The sequence below is a fragment of the Sorex fumeus genome, unplaced genomic scaffold, assembly GCF_029834395.1.
Source record: "Sorex fumeus unplaced genomic scaffold, SorFum_2.1 ptg000006l, whole genome shotgun sequence".
Lineage (NCBI taxonomy): Eukaryota > Metazoa > Chordata > Mammalia > Eulipotyphla > Soricidae > Sorex > Sorex fumeus.
In genome coordinates this window covers 9,907,803-9,925,380 of record NW_026606063.1, presented here as the reverse complement: position 1 = coordinate 9,925,380, position 17,578 = coordinate 9,907,803, and the positions used below count along the sequence as shown (strand labels likewise).

Genomic DNA, 17,578 nt, shown 5'->3' with positions numbered 1-17,578 from the left:
TGTTAGGTACTTCCAAGGCTCTGAGAAACGATAGTGTTTGGGGTGCTATTTTACCTCTTCTTCTAAAATGTGGCCGCCAAAACTCTGACACTGGGCGCAGTGTACTTTGAGGGTACCGCAGTGATTCAGTGTGGACGCCAGCCTGGAAACCTGGTTTAAATATCCAGCTGGAAACGGTTTTCAAGTCTTGGGTAAAAGTGTGGTAGAAGGGGTCTGATGTGACAGTACGGGGAGGGCGTTTGGCTTGTACTGGCTCACGTGAGTTCGATCCCCAGCACCTCATAGGGTCCCCCAAGCACCGCCCAGGAGTGATTCCTGTGTGCAGAGCCAAGAGTGACCCCTGAGCATCGCCGGGTGTCGCCCCCAAACCAAAGGGGGGAAAAGTGTGGTTGTTGGACTGGAGAGTGAGTGCGGCAGTAAGTGCCTGTGTTAGCACACCTGAGTTTAGTTCCGGAGTCCCATAGGGACCCCAAGCCTGGTCACGAGTGACTCCTGAGCACGGATCCAGGAGTAAGCCTTGAACACTGGGGTATGGCTCACAAAACCAAATTTTAAAAAAATGTAGATTCACAGTGGCGAATACTGGCGAATACTATCAGCCACAAAAATTATGAAACAAGCCACTTTTCTTTGAATAGTTGAAATATTGACAAAAATGGAAATCAGAACAAAAAAAAGATCCTTTTTTTGCAAATCTGCACCCATAGATATTATAAATGCCAGGGACTACACAGCAAGCTCATTTTACTGATCATAATTTGTATACTCTTTAGGCTGTGGGCATTTAAAATTCCTTTCTTTGTAAGAGGACTTATTTTAAATTATTTCAAAGTTGATTCTGTTTAGTTTTTATAAATATTTAATCGAGGAACTTGTTGAATCATGATGCATTGGTCATAGCCATAGTGTAGAATTCTCTTTTTTTTTCTTTTTGGGTCACACCCGGCAATGCTCAGGGGTTACTCCTAGCTCTGCACTCAGGAATCACTCCTGGCGGTGCTCGGGGGACCATATGGGATGCTGGGACTTGAACCCGGGTCAGCCGCGTGCAAGGCAAACGCCCTACCCACTGTGCTAATGCTCCAACCCCCATAGATAGTGTAGAATTCTTAAATATCTAGTTAACTTCAATAATTAGTAAAATCCACCTTGTATCAGAGAAATTCATGGGAGCAGAAACTTCCATAAAGTTATTGTGGAAAAGGTAAAGGTAAAGGTAAAAGCCCTCCCGTTGATCGTCGATTTGCTCGAGCGGGCCCAGTAAGGTCTCCATTGGAGACTTTGTTGTTACTGTGTCTGGCATATCGAATACTCTCGGTAGCTTGCCGGGCTCTCCGAGAGGGGCAGAGGAATCGAACTCGGGTCGGCCATGTTGGCTGCGTGCAAGGCAGACGCCCTACCCGCTGTGCTACACGAAATAATTTATTTGTAAGTGAGATTTTTATATCGCTTTAAAATTAATGTTGGCGGGCCAGAGAGATAGTCCAGTGGGTAAGGCCCCTCTCTTGTACTGGCTGGCCCAGGGTTGCTCCCTGGCACTCCATTTGGCCTGCAGCCTGCCAGAAGTGTTCCCTGAGCACAGGGCCAGGAGTAAGTCCTCAGCACCACTGGGTGTGGCCCCCAAACCAACAAAACAAAATGTTCGGGCTGGAGAGATCATACAGGGGTTAAATGCTGACTCTCATGCCGCTGACTCTGTTTGCTCCCTGGCATCGCATTTGGTCTCTTGAGGTGCTCAGGGGTATGGCCCCCAACAAAAACAAACAAAAATTAAATGTGAAATCAATGTTAGTGTCACTCCTTCTTCCCCCGCGTCCCCTGTCTGTTGATGCCCACGGGCCCCTGTCTGTTGATGCCGTCCCGAGGTCACTGTACTCCTGCCTCGAGGCGTTTGTGGAGATCACGCTCCTTCAGTTGCAGAACTTATGTGTGTGCTCGTGGGTGTCACAGCTCAAGTTGTGATGCTCAGTGGGGGCTCACTGTGGGGCTCCCAGCAAGGGGGGGTTGTCACACCTGCCCCCATCTCTCCCTGGCCCCCAGTGCCACGCTCTCTGAGAGGGTCATGCCTTTAGTTGGGATCCTTGCATGTGCATGCATGCACACACGCACACACACACGCAAACACACAGGCACACGCGCACACACACACATGCACACACACATGCACACACACACGCGCACACACACACACACACACACACACACACACACACACACACCCTGGTTGTGGAGTGGTGCCCGGGATCACATTGCCAGAGACACAAGTAACGGAGTTGTCAGGATCATGCCTAATACATGTGGTGGCACCAGGGATTGACCTCAGCCTCATGCTTGCAAGAAACTTTGAAACACCCGGCAGTTTCCTGGCTCCCTGCTCTCTTCTTTTTTTGACCCCACTGTCCACTCCCTAGCTGTGCTCAGGAGGTCCTGGGGCATCACCAGGGATTCTCTGTCAGACTGCAAGGACCCGGAGACCCAATGCTCCACGCTGCCGGAGGTGCCAGGCCTTCCTGGCCGTGCTTGGAGGAGCCCGGGGCGCTGGGAATCGAACCCAGGTTGGGCGCACGCCAGGCTGTACTGCCTCCTGCCCTCCCCTCTTAAAAAACTCGGTTATTTTCGTTTAAAGGAAACATTACAAGGATCAAACTTTTGGCATGTGTTCCCACTTCATCTTCAATAGTGATGATCAATAGTGTCATCATGGTCGTTATCACTCGTTGGTGATTAATGTTAGCCATCTGCAGCCAACACCCTTTCATCTTAGAGACACAAATGCAGTGATCTACAACAGACATGTATGTGTATTTGTTATTTCAGACGTCCATGGTTTACAGTACCATTAGGGGTAGGTTTTCATGCATAACACATTCTCCCCCGCCCCACCCCCAATGCACTCTTCATTGGAGATGTCTTCCCTCTACCAACCAAGCAAATGCATTTTAATAAATGTATCTACCTAGTGAAACAAGTTCTTTAACAAGTTCTTTCAAAAGCAAATACCTAATCTGAAGATTTTCTAGTTTAACAGGTCTGGTGAAAGAATTATCAGAAACTAAATGCTTATAACACTAATGTACCATGTTACCTCAACTATAATACAATACATTAAAAACATAAAAATTGGGGCTGAAGTCATAACATAGCTTGCCTTGCACATGGCCAACCTGGGGTCATTCCTGGCACCCCCATGGCCCCTCGATTCCCACCAAGATTGAGTCCCGAGGGAGCCAGAAGCAAGCCCTGAGTGCTGCTGGGTGTGGTCCCCAAATAAAGAAAAGAAATGAAATTAGATTTACAGTCATTAGCATAGTAAAAATGGAATAAAATTTTCTGTTGGCAGTGTGGAGGGAAAGCGTGCATGGATGTGTGGATCTTAGGGTTCAGCTTTCTGTGGCGGTGCTGGACACTGCGCCCAGGGCCCCCCACAAGCAGGGATCACTGGCCACGTCCTGGCGCCTATATTGCGATTTCTGTTGGTTGGAGCAGAATGTTACAAACAATGTGGCATTCTGTTATTTGTCTTAGTAATAGAAGTGTTATTTACAACAGAAACGCAGTCTTTAGAAATTATTTAGTATACAGAATTTGCAATCGGAACATTGTTCTTGGCCGTTCAGAAAGCAGGAGGGACATTGGGGACTCTGCAGATTAGGACTCTGTATCAGTTTTGCCTTCATTCTACTCAGCCTCCTCACGGTAGATCAATGGGAAGAGCATAAACTCGAGTTTCATACGTCAGAGTATTTTGTAGATCAGAAAACGTTTCCTCTCTTAAATCTTTATCTCTGAGTAAAGGAGATTGTGTGCACTTAATGATTGAAAATGAAATATGAGAATTAATTCTACCGTGACTTTTCGAATGAATTCCTACAGAACAACCCACATTCAAACTTAAATAATTGAAACAGAACAGAAACACAGACCAGAAAATTATGAACGTTAGGAATGATGTTTTTGTTTTCGCTCTTTTTTTTTTTTTAAAGTTTTTGGGGCACTATAAAGGATGCTGGGGATTGAACCCAGGTTTGCTGGGTGCAAGGCAAACGCCCTTCCTGCTGTCCTGTCACTCCTCAGCTCATTTTTTAAAGTCAAGAGGCAACTGCCAGGCAATGAAAGAGTTGCTACTTTGTGTTAAGATTCTCATGGGAAATATCCAAATGTATCTGAATGAAAGAGCTGTTCTCAAATTTACCAGTTGCAGGAGTCTGGTACTTGAGGGGAAAGTGGATTTTTTAAAAAAAATTTTATTGAGTCACCATGAGATAGTTACAAGCTTTCATGTTTGGGTTACACCATGATCAGACACCCTCAAAAATATGGAACCATCCTTGCGCAGGGGCCATGCTAATCTTCTATGTATTGTTCCAATTTTAGTATATGTGCTGCTGAAGCGAGCACGAAGGTGGATCTTTAGTGGTGAGGATTGATTGAAATAAAATACAGGGTGAGGGCTAGAATGGTGCCACCATAATGTGACTACGAGGTGCCAGCTCTCCCCAGATGCAGAGGGACTGCAGTCAACTTCCTGTAAATGCACACTGGGGCCATGTGGCCCCCTGTGACCCACCAGGATATTCCAAGGGGGCCGCAGGTGAAAATCGCATACATGGGGGTCCGAGGTGCAAAACTAGCGTTCTGCCTGGCAGCCCGGGGACCACACGGAGGCAGTGGGTGTTGGAAGGGCCGGAGAAATGCTGCCCCACCATCTCAGTCGAAGAAACTGCGTTTGTGCATTCGAACCCCATGGGGCTTGAAGCTGCTTCCCTCCCATTCTGTTTCCAACCTTCAGCCGAGTGTGGGGGGTTTAAAAGGACTTCTGTTTGTGGAATGGATCATGTTCACTCTTTGGATCTGAGAATCCTTGGTTTGAGGACAAATGACAGAATTCTTGGGGGGGGAGGGGTATCCTCAGCCTTCTAAGGTCTTGGTGTAACTGCATGGAGAGGGTATTGAAATAAATTAAGTTCTCCCAAGCGAGTCTGTGGCTAATAAATCAAATTGTTTGCTAAAAAAAACACTGGTTTCACATTTGAAAATTTCTTTGTTTAAATTGTCTGTTCTTCAAACTAACAATTTATTTCAATCAGAGACTGTTTGGTTATGAAGAAGCCCACTGGAACAAACTCCAAGCGTTTGTTTGTCCTTTCTAGGGAATTAAAGAAATCCCATAGTGTCCAGGAACAGAGACCAGAGCCAGGCCTCTTAGAGTGGGTGGGAGGGGGGCCACGGCAGCCCCTCATATTGTCTTTCCACATTTACTCCCTTCGCTGTACCCCCACCCACTGTGTCTTTGCATATAGAATGAAAATGGCTTCCTGGGTCTCATTTAGAAATGCAGTTCCAGGCCTCCAGAGACAGCCAGTGGCCTCGAGTCTCAGTCGCTGGAAGCCCAAGTACCAGGTGTCTGCTGCTGGAGGGTCGGTTATGTGCCCGAGTCTAGGAATGCATCATCAGCTTGGTTTCCAGAGACCAGATTTAGTCCAAGGTCAGCCTGGGCAGGGCAGGTACCCAGGGAGGGCCCCTTGATGCTGTTGCAGGAATTCTTTACTTATTTATTTTTTGTTTGTTTTGAATTTTTTGGTGGTGGTGGTGGTGCTCAGGGCTTCCTCCTGGCTTTCTGCCTTGGGCTCACTTCTGGAGGCACTCAGGAGATTGCAGGTACAGGGATCGAACCCAGAGCAAGGCAAGAACCCTGCCCACCACTGGGCTCTCTTTCTGGCCCCCTGTTTCAGAATTGTACTTTGTCTTAGCCAATCAGTGCAGTTAACTTAGAGGACTGTGTTTCCTTCTGCCCTCTGCACACGGTACACATGTAAAAATATTGTCAAACAGAAGGGAGGCACAGAAAGGGAAGAACCCCTCAGGTGGTGGTGAAGTATGTGGAGTCGGCTCAAAGAGATACTAAAGTTCTAGGAATTAAATCTTTTTTTTTTTTTGTTACTGCTTTGTTTTGGCTGGAGTGATAGCACAGCGGTAGGGCATTTGCCTTGCGTGCGCAGCCAGCCCAGCCGAGCCGGGTTCGATTCCTCCGCCTCTCTCGGAGAGCCCGGCAAGCTTCGAGAGTATCTCACCCACACGGCAAAACCTGGCAAGCTCCCCGTGACGCATTCAATATGCCAAACACAGTAACAACAAGTCTCAAAATGGAGACATTACTCGGCCCGCTTGAGCAAATCGATGAACAACAGGAGGACAGTGTATTTTGTTTTGGGGCCTCACCTGTTGGTTCTCAGGGCCTGTTTAGCTTCTGGCTACTCCTGGCAGTGCTTGGGGGTGGGGTGGGTTGTGTGGGGGACCATGCCTAATGCCAAGGATCCAGCCTGGCCTCCTGCAGGCAAAGCATGAACTGCACCCCTGGGAGCTGTGCGGCTGACCCCTGAATGAGATCTGACCTCTGAGAACGTTGGTGTGTGTTTGCCATCACACCTTACGTTTTGGTCATTGATCAATAGACCAGAGAAAGCCGATGGTGGCGGCTGTCACTGTGGGCAGCTTTGTTGGAACGGTGATTTTATTTTATTCTTGATGAGGAATTTCTTGTGTAAATAAATTTTGGGGAAACGTTTCCGAGAAATCCTCCAGCTATAACCTTCCCCCGCACCCCTGCCACATTCCAGGTTATATGACTGCCATTTCTAACCCCCCACACCCCCCGACACCCCAATTGGAGCTTAGCTAACAGCAATCTTGGTCGGTTTTCTCATTGCCTCTCTCCAATCCATTTCCTTTCCTTCGTTGGTTTTGCTTTGTTCTTGCTGTTTGGGCTTCAGTAGAATGAATAAGAATATAATAGTGAAAAAAGAAAAAGAAAATAATAGTGAAACGGCCCGACTGTGGCATCCTTGCTTCTCCATCTCTACTTTTCTAGTAGATGTGTTTTCCTGAGCACTCTGGGGCTGGCTTGCTCGTCGTGGTCTCCAAGATCACCCGCAAGGACAGGGACCCTTAAGCTATGACTTGTAACAGTTGGACTTAGTTAAAAATTGGACACGAGTGCCTAGGGACTTAGTATTTTGCTTCATGCAGAGAGGCATTATAATTTTCCTTGGTAGCATCGTTCTTTTTACTTTTATTTTTATCTTCTTAAAAGATTCATTTACTTAAGGATTATTATTATCTCGCAATTCAAGGTATTTTTAGAGGCTAATTAGGGAGGCAGGTCACCTTTGATTTCGTGAATGTTCTAAAAAATGCTCATTGAAAGGCAAGTTAGAAGTGCTAATTTTGTGGATTAGACATTATCTCTACCTTTGATTTTGAGGATTCCTTTGTCCAGGTGTTTCAGAATATTTTATTTCCTTGGAGTTCATGGAATATTAGGAAATAAAACTTAAGTATAACATTTATAAAAGATTTATGAAATCAGTCAATGTTAGAGCAGACAGTATAGATGTGGAGCGTCTATAAAATATGACCTTGATCCTGATTATAGTTTATTAAAATGACATAATTGCTGAGCTGTTCATTGAACTTTTTTAGAGTCAGGCTTATTTACATCCATGCCATGTAATAACGCATTAGCCCAGGAAGCAGATTTATACACTGCTGTTTTTATACAAATTTCAGTGAGGTTTATTTTACATATAATACAATGTACTAATTTTTAAGCAGGCTGTTCCAAACATATTGGCCTTTGGAAACACCTGCATAATCACATCAACATAGAATATTGCCATCCCCCCCAATAGTGCGTTTCCTCCCTCTAAGTCAGCCCCCTCGACCAGTTCCTGCCTTCCCAGGGACCCTTGTTGTCTCGCTGTGCTCAGTTTTGCCATTTGTAGAATCCTTGTGAATGTGATGATACACGTGCTGGCCGTGGCCCACGCTCCTTTCATTCAGCACATTGTTTTTGAGGTTCAACTGCATTAAATCTCCATATCGGTACTTGGTTCCTTCTGTTTCTCTGCACTAGACTATTGTGTGGCTGCTTTATCGACCACAGAGCTCATTTGTCCTACTGAAAGCTCTGTGAGCTGTTTCCAGCTTGGGTTCTCATGGCTAAAGCGGCTTGCACCTTTCTTGGAACACGTGTTATTTTTCTGGATTGCATTTTCATTTTCTTGGGCCTGTATCTGAGAGTCATACTGTTGTGTATGTTAAGTGTTTGTTTAGCTTTGTGAGGAACTGGAGGAACTGTTACACTGGCTCCAGAGTGCCTAGACCCTTTTTTTTTTTTTTACATCCTTTCTAGTGATTTTGAGCAATTTAATTCTGTCATATTCTTGCCACCATTTTGATATTGATTTTTTTTATATTGCATCCATGTTAGTGGATGTGTATTGGTATCTCATTGTGTCTGTAATTTACGTTTCATGTTGTTACTGACCTTTAGGGTTTGGTGTTGAAGTATCTGTCCAAATCTGTTACTCAGTATTTGAATGGGATTGTTTGTTGTTCTTTATTTATTTATTTATTTATTTTGTTTGTTGTTCTTTATAAGGGCTCTTTATAGACCCTGTAAAGAAATTGTCAATTTGTCAGTATTTTATCCCAATCTGTGACTTCCCTGTTCATTTTCCTATTGTACTCTTTGTAAAGGTAAAAGGTAAAGGCCCTCCCGTTGATCGTCGATTTGCTCGAGCGGGCCCAGTAACGTCTCCGTTGGAGACTTTGTTGTTACTGTGTCTGGCATATCGAATACTCTCGGTAGCTTGCCGGGCTCTCCGAGAGGGGCGGAGGAATCGAACTCGGGTCGGCCATGTTGGCCGCGTGTAAGGTGAACGCCCTACCCGCTGTGCTATCGCTCCAGCCGTACTCTTTGTAAAAGTGTAAATTTTTAATAAAGATCAAGTCCACTTTTATAATACTTCGGTCACATATGCTTTTGACTTCTTGTGTAAACTATTTTATATGCCCATCTTTAGATTTTTTTTTCTTTCTTTTTTGGGTCACACCCGGAGATGCACAGGAGTTACTCCTGGCTCATGCACTCAGGAATTACTCCTGGCAGTGCTAGGGGGACCAGATGGGATGCTGGGAATCGAACCTGGGTCAGCTGCGTGCAAGGCAAACGCCCTACCCGCTGTGCTATTGTTCCAGCCCCTTAAGATATTTTTAAGATAGTTTCCTTACATGTTTTATATTTTTACCTTTGATATTTTGGTCTTAATCAAAAAATTTTAAAAATGATTTTGACCATGTATACAATCTTGGACTTGTGAATGTCTTATGTTAATACAACACTTCTTGGACTATTATTCTTAGTGTCAGAAAAGATGTGTGTGTGTGTGTGTGTGTATGTGTGCGCGTGCGTGCTCACACGCCATATCCCCCCAAAACTATAATGACTTGGTCTTTCGTATTTTTGTAACAATTTTAGAGTCAGCTTGAAAAAAGTCTAAAATATTCTGCTGGGCCAGGGATGTTGCTCCTTGTCTTCAAGTCCTAGATTTGATCCCTAGTGCACTGTTGCACCCCCACCCCTGCGCTGATTTTGTACTCCCTCCCCTCTCACTTAATATGCTGCTCCCTCCCTGTGCGCCCCCCGACATGAATACATACACTTGTTATGGACCACAGAAGAATGAGCAGGAGCTGGAGTCTCCGGTGCCCTGTACGCACCGGGCAAGATTTTGCCATCTCTCCCGTTGGCACCCAGCACCCTGCAGCGCTGTGGTCAGGGCTGTATAAGAAGCACAGCACACAGAGACGTGAAGTAGATGTGAAATAGACCTTCTGGGATGGTGCTGGACCTGGAGATCAATTTGTTGAGAATTAACATCTTAATCCTCTAGGCGGTGAAACGCTTCTAGTCGATGAAATGAGATCCCCTTCATTGATTTATTTAGGCCTTTCTTAGTTTCCTTTGGCATTTGGTAGTCTTTAGTAAACAGCTATTGGACACATCTTGCTAAATTTACCTCTACATATTCTGCAGTTTTGATGTTGATTTTCTTATTTTGCTTGTTTGTGGGCCACACCCAGAGTTGCTCAGGGCTTACTCCTGGTTCTGTGTTCAGAGGTCACTCCTGGAGGTTTTTGGGGGACCGAATGCGGCGCCAGGGATGAAACCTGGGTTGACTGCATACAAGGCAAGTGTCTTAACCACTGTGCTGTCTGTCCCGTAGCTTCTTGAGGTTACTTTTGTAGTTAAGCTTTCTTTTAGTAATTCTTTATTGTTAATCTAATGAAATTTGACTTTGGCATGTTGATCTTATTAACTTATTCTAATAACATGTTCATAGATTCATTAGCATGTTGATCTTATTAACTTATTAATTCTAATAACATTTTCATAGATTCATTAGCTGTTTTTTTCAAATTCAGTTGTCACGAGTGAAGAAGACAGTCTTGCTTCTCCCTTTCCAAGGATTGTGATTTATAGTTCTTATTCATGCTTTATTGCACCAAATATGCCCTCGAGCATCGTCTCAAGTATAAATGATGAGATAAGTCAGACTTTATTTCCAGTCCTGGGATGGGCTTGAGGCTTTCATCATTAAGTATAATTGTCAGTTGTAGATTACTTTTATCAGTTTGAGAAAGTTCCCATCTATTTTAATTTGCTGTGGCTTTTTATTATGCAAAGAATCTTAGTATGTTAAATGCTTTTTCTCTGACTACTCTGATCGTGTGCTTGATCTCTTTTATTCTGATAATATGATGACGAGGCAGATTTTCAAAATTTGTTGTCATTTTTAGAGAAATCAAGAATAGTGGTTTTTTTCTTCTCTTATTAGTGTTATCTGCCTAGCATATTATGCATTGGCACTGACAGTCCTGGCATGAATCCCACTTGATAGTATATATTTTGTTTTCATGTATTGCTGTATTTGATTCAGTCATAGTCTTCTGAAGCCTTTCACGTTGATAATGTTGCTGTTTTTGGATATATCGTTCTTTTGTGTAAGTGATGCTAAGGAGCAGTGTTAGATTTTTTTTTGCTTTTTGGGCCCCACCCGGCGATTCTCAGGGGTTACTCCTCGATTTGCACTCAGTAATTACTCCTGGTGGTGCTCGGGGGACCATATGGGATGCTGGGAATTGAACCCAGGTCAGCCTCGTGCAAGGCAAACACCCTCCTTGCTGTGCTGTCGCTCCACCCCCCAGTGTTGGATTTTTATCCTGATTGAAGAACCTCGAGTTACGTGTGACCCTTTGGTGACAGTTAATCCAACTGGCCGACTTCTGCATCAGTGCATAGAGCGATAGCACAGCGGTAGGGCGTTTGCCTTGCGTGCAGCCAGCCTTGCCGAGCCGGGTTCGATTCCTCCACCCCTCTGGGAGAGCCCGGCAAGCTACCGAGAGTATCTCGCCCGCATGGCAATGCCAAACACAGTAACAAGTCTCAAAATGGAGACGTTAATTACCCGCTCAATCGAGCAAATCGATGAACAATGGGAGGACAGTGTTTGCATCAGTGCGCACCGTTTTCTTTTCGGTGAGGACCATAGGATATCATCAATGCACTTGGGCATTTTAAATCATGCGTTGTCTTATCCATTCACTTTATTTCACATAGTTGCAAAGACTCAGACCTCCGTGTTTAGTGAGGTGATACTGAAAATGAGGAATAATGCTAAGATAATGAAGTGGGAATAAAGAGGCCGGCGTTAACCAGCCTTTCTCCTGATTTGCCTTCTTGACTCGTTTGCTTCGCAGGTCCCAAACACTGGACGTCAAGCCCCTCCCGAGCCCGTTCTGGTGTGTTGGTGTGTCTTTCTCCCAGTCACCTTCTTCCTCTCCCTCATCTTCCTTTCAAAAATTTTCCACTCGGAATCTTCTTTATTCAGGCTCCAAGATTTACAGTGTGTCTGCCCCCAGTGTTGCTACTCACCCACCGGCAGAGTTTTCGTGCTGTGCTTGGGATTCTTGGCTTTTTTTTTTTTTTTGTATCAGAGTATTACTGGCCCCTAAAGTGACTTGGGAAATAATTTGGTTTTCTTCTTGATTGAAGGAGTTTGTGAGGGATTGAAGGATTGATTTTCTGTCTCTTCCTTAAATATTTGTCAGAATTCACCAGTGATCCTGTTTATTAAGCTTAATGTGGACCTTAAACTCGTTGCAGACCCTCTTTGTCAACTCTCTGCAGTTCCCTTCTCTTCCCTTCCCTTCCCTCCACTCCCCTCCCCTCCCCTCCCCTCCCCTCCCCTCCCCTCCCCTCCCCTCTTAGGTGAGGAGTCATTGTTTTAAAATCAGGACTAGGGGCTGGAGTGATAGCACAGCGGGTAGGGCGTTTGCCTTGCACGCGGCCGACCCGGGTTCGATTCCCAGCATCCCATATGGTCCCCCGAGCACCGCCAGGAGTGATTCCTGAGTGCATGAGCCAGGAGTAACCCCTGTGCATGGCCGGGTGTGACCCAAAAAGCAAAAGATAAATAAAAAAAAATCAGGACTAGATGTTGGACTTTACAAATACTTCTCTTCAAAAATATTTTAATGGGCTGGGGACTGGGGGGTTATGTGGAGAGAGATAGGTACAGTGAGTAAGGTGTTTGTCTTGTATACGGCTGGCTGGGGTTTGATCCCCGGCACCCATATAGTCCCCCGAGCCAGAAGTGATCCCTGAATGCAGAGTCAGGCGTAAGTCCTGAGCACAACCGGGTGTGACCCAGAACACTCACAAAAACGGGTTCAGGGAGTTAACTCAAAGGCCTAGAGCACGTCCTTCACAGTGTGGGGGTTCTGGGTTTGTTCCATGGTGACATGTGTTCCCCAGAGCTACCCGGAGCTCTGCCAGGTATGGCCCTAAATACCCAAACTGAAAACACACCAAATTTCAATGTCTTTAATGTGGGCTTTTGTCTTTTATTATTAATGTGTAGATGGAAAGAAATGTCATTGGTGAGAGACACAGCCTGGAGTTTAAGGTGCTTACCTGGCACGTGGACGACCCCACTTCTATCCCCAGCATGGCATGTTGTCTCCTGAACTCCTCTGGAAGTGACCCCTGAGTACAGAGCTAGGAGTAAACCCTGTGCACGGCTGCGTTTGAGCCCTCAAGCCAACCCCTATTTCCCCCCCCAACAAGGTCACAGTGAAGCTGGCGGTTCAGTGCAGGGGCTAAGGCTCATGCTTCCCCACATGGTGGTGGGGACCCCCAAGCGCGGCCCTGCTGGCTTGGGTAATTTCCTGCCCTGCAGGGCTCTCGCACTGACCTGCTAGCTGACCTGATTGGTCAGGAACTGATGGGGGGTGGGGCCACCACACCTCTGAGCATTGTTTAGGAAGCTGCCCCCATCTTGTTATGAACATGATGGATTTCACTGATATTATATATATCACTGTATCACGGTCATCCCATTGTTCATTGATTTCCTCCAGCGGGCGCCAGTAACGTCTCCATTCATCCCAGCCCTGAGATTTTAGCAGCCTCTCCTTACTCGTCTTTCTCAACGACGGCCGTATTGGAGGCTCTCTCAGGGTCAGGGGAATGAGACCTATTATTGTTACTGTTTTTGGCCTATCAAATACACCACGGGTAGCTTGCCCAGCTCTGCTGTGCGGACGGGATACTCTCGGTAGCTTGCCGGGCTCTCTGAGGGACATGTGTATATATATATATATTTTTTTTTCCCCCCTCTATGATTTGTTGCCTACTGTCTAAACCCCATCAAATATGTGTGGTAACTATGAAAAACGGGTAGGGGGTATCTTATGATGTTCCACCGAACTCCATGCTAGGCTGTTTTCACTCGGGGTGCCCCAGAGGGGGGCGAGTGAGAGCCCTCCCCACCCCAAGGGACGCGGCCCCGGCAGCCGACCTCTACTACCCAACCGCCGCCACGCTCCAGGCTGCTTTCCACACGCTGAGCCTCATGCATGAATGAAGTCCCACGGAACCCAGGTAGTGCAGAACTTTGTGACCTTGGACTCTGGGCTCAATGGGACCCAGGAGCAGAGATCCTTTGATGCCTTCCCTCAGTCTCCGGTGACTCAGGGGTCACATCCATAAGCCACCTCCTGCTAGCTCCAGATAATCTCCTCATCCGCCACCCTTCAAAACTCACAACTGCTTCTCCTTGAAGGGAGCATAAAATGAGGCCCCCATATATTTATATATTTATATATATGTATGTATGTGTATCACTGTCACTGTCATCCCGTTCATTGATTTACTCGAGCGGGCACCAGTAATGTCTCCATTCATCCCAGCCCTGAGATTTTTTTTTTAATTAGTGAATCACTGTGAGGTACAGTTACAGACTTGCAAACTTTCGTGCTTCCATTTAAGTCATACAATGATCAAGTACCCATCCCTCCACCAGTGCCCATTTTCCACCACCAATGTTCCCAGCATCCCTCCCACCACCCCCACCCCGTCCCTTCCACCTCACCCCGCCTCTGTGGCAGGGCATTCCCTTTTGCGCTCTCTCTCTCTCTCTCTCTCTCTCTCTCTCTCTCTCTCCTTTTGGGTGTTGTGGTTTGCAATAGAGGTTTTAAGTGGCTGTCGCGTTCGGTCTGTAGTCTTCTTTCAGCCTGCATCTCCCATCCCGAGCGGGCCCTCCTTGCACCCTTTACTTGGTGGTCCCTTCTCTGTCTGAGCTGCCTTTGCCCCCAGCATGCAAGGCCAGCTTCTACGCTGTGGAGTAATCCTCCTGGTACTTACTTCTTCTGTTCTTGGGTGTTAGTCTCTTATTCTGTTACTTTATATTCCACAAATGAGTCCAGCCCTGCGATTTTAGCGGCCTCTCCTTACTCGTCTTTCCCAACACTGCCGTATTGGAGGCTCTTTCAGGGTCAGGGGAATGAGACCCGTTATTGTTGCTGCTTTTGGCATATCGACTATGCCACAGGTTGCTTGCCAGGCTCTCATACCCACACGATCGTAACCGATTCTCAAAGAGTAAATTTCAGAAATGTAGCATTTCATATTGAAATGTTTTAGCTAATACTTGTTTCTCACCTTCACCTCTTTCCATCAGTCACTCCCACCAAAGAATCTGGACACAGAACAAAGAGCAGGAGGTGGGGCTGGAGTGACAGGAGGTAGATCGTTTGCCTTGCATGTGGCCAACCAGGGTTCCATTACCAACATCCCATAAGGGCCCCTGACTACCACCAGGAGTAATTCCGGAGTGCAGAGCCAGGAGTAACCCCTGTGCATCGCCGGGTGTGACCCAAAAAAGCAAAAAAGAGCAGGAGGCGACCTGTAGATCCAAATAGGCACTTGTATTTTAGTATTCAATATTTTAATATTTTAATTATATCTTACATCAAGCTACCGTGACATATTCAGTATGCCAGACACAGTAACAACAAGTCTCATGATGGAGACGTTACTGGGCCTGCTCGAGCAAATCGATGAACAACGGGAGGACCGTGACCGTGACCGTGATATTAAACATATTTAATACTTTTTTGAAAATATTCTCTTTGAGCTTTCAGAAATATTTTGCAAATGTTTATTTAAAAAATCAAGAATAAAAAAATCAAGAATTAAGATAACAAAACAGAGATGAACTGAAAAGCATCATTAAAATGAAAACATCATTAAAATTAAAACCTTTATGCACACACACACATATATATATATATATATATTTATTTATTTATTTGCGGGGGGAGGCCCACACCTGACAATGCTTCGTGATCATTTCTGGCGCTGCTTGGGGGCCCACCACATGGGGTGCTGGGGATCCAACCCAGGCCCGCAGTGTGCAAAGCAGATGCCCTCCCCGCCGTCCTGTTGCTCTGGGCCCCACTGGCTGGTTGCTTTTGAAGTCCTCAACTTATCTTGCATCCCAAACTTCAGCTGGTCATGATATATTAGCTGTTTTCTATATTGTTGGTTCGATTCATGAAAATTTTGTTTGAGATTTTGCATTTATATTCATGAATGTGATACTGGTTTATAATTCTTCTTAATTTTTATTTTTTAACTGGTTTTGGCATCTTCTGGTTTCAGATTGGGATCAGTTAAGGACTGAACCCTTTTTTTCCTTTTTCTTACTTGCTCTGTCAAGAATTTATATGATCTTACCGGAAAAGTTTGCAGGAATTTGCCATTGAAACTCTGGGCTTGGAATTTTCTTTGTGGAAAGGTTTTTTTTTTTTTTTTTTAAAGGAGTGCATATTAGTTTCCCTAATAAATATAAAACTGTTCAGGTTACCAGCTTCATCGTGAGAGATGTGCCGTGGGATTATCTGTAAAAGGTGTTATCCCTGCCCTCTAGTTGGTGAATATTTTTGCATAGTTTTTCATAATAATTCTCTTATTTTAAAAAATATGTAAAATCCTTAGTGGTATCACCTCTGTTTCACCTGATATTAATGCTTTTCTCCTTAACCCCCCACCCCGCTGCCCCCACCCCATCCCCCCATATCATTTAGGTGAATTTTTCAGTTTTACTTATCTTCTTAAAGAACTCGCTCCGGGTTTCATTCACCTTCTCTACTGCATTTCTGCTTTTGGTTTCATTGATCCTGTTCTGATTCTCTTTGGGCTCATTTCATTTCCCTCTGGTTTATTAAGTTGGAAGCCAAAAGTTACTAATTTGAGATTTAGCATTTTTTCCTAATAGCAGCATTTAACACATGGACATCTTCAGATTACCTGAGCTTTATCCCACAAGTCTTGATATATCGTGTTTTCGTCTTAGTTCATCGTACTTTTGATTTTTCTCTTTTATTTTTTTCATAGGGTCACACCCAACAATGCTGGGGCAAGAGTTGGTGGGGGGCCGTGTGGCCCATCAGTTATGGTGCTTGGGGCTGGCAGTGCTCAGGACTCTCTGGAGCTCTGCCTGGTGCTGGGCTGGGTGGCAGGGAGTGCCGGCACGTGCCCTTCACTTGAGCCAAATCCTGCCCCTCCCATCCCCATCCGATTTCTTTTTTGGGCATATGGGTAATTTAGAAATGTGTCATTGAGTTTCCAGAATTCTCCGCACTTCCCCGATATTTTTATTTTGACAGTTTCGGATTTTATTGCCTCCTAATTAGGAAACGTTCTTTGGAAGACTAGTCTCCTTTTAAATGGGGGGCGGGGGGCTTGTCTTGGAGCCTGTGAAGGGGGATCCCTGTTGTACGTTTATAACCCTCTGAGCTTGCGCGGAGGGATGGAGGCAGTGCTCAGGTCTCAACCCAGAATTACCCCCTGCCCCGCTTTGGGGGTGCAAAATGGGAACACTGGCAATTGTGCTCTCACCGGAAAAGGAGAACACATACTTATTCAGAGTAGGCAAGTAGGAAGTTTTAATTCTCTTCTGATCTAGGAATTTAAGTTCTGCAGGGAACTGAGTCTTTCCTGGAGGCCTGTAGCAGGCCCGGGGGAACTGCATTTGTTTTGAGCCGGCCCTTTTTTTTAATTTTGCCCCTGGAGATTGCTTTGCCCTCTTCTCTGGGGCCTCTCAGATGGCATTGGCGTGTAGTAATCTCCATAGTGGGTCCACAGGACTTCGGGGCCCTGAGGTCTTGGCAGCGGCATCTGAAGGCTGTCACCTTCTGCCTTCCACTGGCTTGCTCGTCTTCATTAAACTGTCCTGTTTGCATTCTCCAAACAGTTATGGGGAGTGTCGTCATTTCCTGCATCTGAGGCCATCCAATTAACCGGGTCTTTGATACTAATAGTGATCTCCGTGCCTGGTGCCTGGCTCTGAGCAGCCGTCAGTTTCAGGCTTGGGTATTTCTGGTGAAGTGA

At 45.6% G+C, this 17,578-nt stretch overlaps 1 protein-coding gene and 1 non-coding gene across 2 annotated transcripts in view; one reads left to right on the top strand and one right to left on the bottom strand.

The window, feature by feature from the left end:
• BABAM2 (BRISC and BRCA1 A complex member 2) overlaps positions 1–17,578 on the top strand; it is a 417,702-nt gene that overhangs the window by 42,889 nt on the left and 357,235 nt on the right. The window lies entirely within an intron of this gene.
• Positions 4,291–4,398, bottom strand: LOC130038068 (U6 spliceosomal RNA). Its single transcript, XR_008794593.1, has one exon. It is a non-coding gene; the product is annotated as a U6 spliceosomal RNA (small nuclear RNA).